Below are 2,213 nucleotides of genomic sequence, written 5' to 3' on the forward strand. Positions count from 1 at the left end.
ATCACAGAACCCACCTAAAACTATTCTGAAGCTGAAATATTTTGGAAATCAAAGTTTTGCCAATAAAATCAGTGGGCCTGGATTTGGACCACAGCATATATAAGCTAGTAGTCAATATGTACGCTGATACAGTGAAAATAATTTGTCCATAATGCCTTATTTTTTGAGACTGTAAAAAAGGCTATAAATGCTATAAAAGGGAATGATTTCTTGTTAAAATTGTATTTGTTGAATAGTTTGTTGTACTTTTATATTGCCAATTGTACACGAGAGATCACACAACTCTAAATCCAGGGCCAGGTACATGATTTGTACTCTGATATGTGTACATTTGCTGATGATTTCAGGTATCCTCCACAATAAGTGCAAACATTTATTTAGTTTTTTCATTTTATAAAAAGCCAACTTTCTGATTTCACATAAGACACAAAGTATGACTGCCTAATTTCACCCTTCAGTTTTCAGGACTTTTGAGTAACATCTTGTATGTGGGTATGTGTGATGGTCTTACTATTAAAAATCATTCAAGTTTTCTGTTTTTAATTGTATTGTTCTCTGCACTTCTTTCTTTTCTGTCACCTTATTTAAAGGAACCCATTTTGCCTGTACTGATTAACAGACCTGCTAGAACAAATACAACCAAAACAATTCATAGCTTATGAAATTAGTGTAATATTGACATCTAGCTTCACAGTTGTGTGAATATGCTGCAGTTTTAATAGTACAGAATCAAACAGCTCTCATCTTTAGGCCAATCAATCTTGTTGATGCTCTCTAGTATAGATAGTGCTTAGAAATCTGTGGAAACGTGCATGTGAAAAAGTGTAGCACTAGAACTTGCTAGTTTAAGTTTTGTTGCATATCCAGCAGGCACCATGGAAAAGATCTACTTTGATTAGCATGTGCTTGCTGAGATGCTACAGTGACAAGTTAAAGTCCTGGTCCCATGTGGGAAGTATAGTTACCATATTTTCCAGTGTATAACACCCCTTTGTGTATAACAAATCCCCAAACAAGAAAAAAAAACTAGTGGGAAAAGTGTAAACATAAATGTAATTGAAAGTTGGTCACATTTTATCAGAATAATTTCTATATTTTTTTTGTTATGTACTTTGTATAAGACACTACTTAAATTTAGACTTCCATTTTGGGAAAAAAATGTATCTTATATACCAGAAAATATGTATGGTATGTGTAATCTTGTATTATGGAAGCATCCTGCATTGTATCTAGATCTTTTTACCTTTGAGGCTTGATCCTATACATCATCTACTTCAGTGCAGAGGCACGACAAGGCAGCTCCATGCCTTGGGGCAATGTGGGCTTCTGCCATGTTGATTGCATATTCTCGCAATGGTGCTGCCTGGGGCTGCTGTCCCAGTTGCACCCCATGTCTGCCACCTCCCAACTACACCATTCATTAATGGGAAGAGAACTGGGTCCTTTGAACAGCATTTGAGACCTGATTGACTATGAGAATTCGGACTATGTCATTTCCTGATTTCAGATGTCAATTCTGCAGTGCTCAGAGTAGGCAACATAATTGCAAGAGGTTTTTCCTCAATTATAGAGCAGCAAACATGATGAGAAAAGTCAGTGATATTTGTTTTCTCTTTTCTTAGTGTCACCTGTGAAATGATAAAAGCAGAACATTAACTATGCTCCTTTCTGGTTTAGCAGGTATTGTTCTTAAATCTATGAAGTAACACACATGTTGCTCAATCTGATGTTAGTTACGCTGACTTCTTACTGATTACTTCAGACTATGCAAGATAAGAACCAGCTCTATCACACTTCAGTCAGAACCTTGATTAATGGTGTTAGTCACTGTCCTTTGGTGCTTTCAAAAAGAGCATGCACTGGTATGGAAACATACAACAGAGCCGCTCAGTGGCTGGAAAATATAGAGTCTCTGGGAGCACCTGAGACTTCAAAATAGTGAATGGAATGTGCCGAATACGTCTTGCAATGAGATATACACTTACTGCTGCATGGTGCTGAGTATAATTATATGGAACTGTAGTACTGTTTCAGAGATGCTTTCTGGGTACAGTCTCATAAACCATCAAGAATTAGGATTTATAGCCCAAATCTACACTCTCTCTGTCATAAATTAGACTGAGAAAGAAAAAAAAAAAAAAAAAAAAAAAAAAAAAAACAAAAAAAAAAAAAAAAAAAAAAAAAAAAAAAGAAAAAAAAAAAAAAAAAGAAAA

General features: G+C 35.3%; 1 protein-coding gene across 3 annotated transcripts in view; it reads right to left on the reverse strand.

Annotated features, from left to right (window-relative positions):
* Nucleotides 1–165: 165 nt before the first annotated feature.
* CIITA (class II major histocompatibility complex transactivator) overlaps nt 166–2,213 on the reverse strand; it is a 60,038-nt gene continuing 57,990 nt past the window's right edge. For all 3 annotated transcript variants that reach the window (XM_019507462.1, XM_019507461.1, XM_019507463.1), the window contains exon 20: nt 166–1,628. The gene's annotated coding sequence lies outside the window, so the exon portion shown is untranslated. The remainder of the gene's footprint in view (nt 1,629–2,213) is intronic.

Source organism: Gavialis gangeticus, unplaced genomic scaffold (genome assembly GCF_001723915.1).
Source record: "Gavialis gangeticus isolate Ggan-Ray unplaced genomic scaffold, GavGan_comp1, whole genome shotgun sequence".
NCBI lineage: Eukaryota > Metazoa > Chordata > Crocodylia > Gavialidae > Gavialis > Gavialis gangeticus.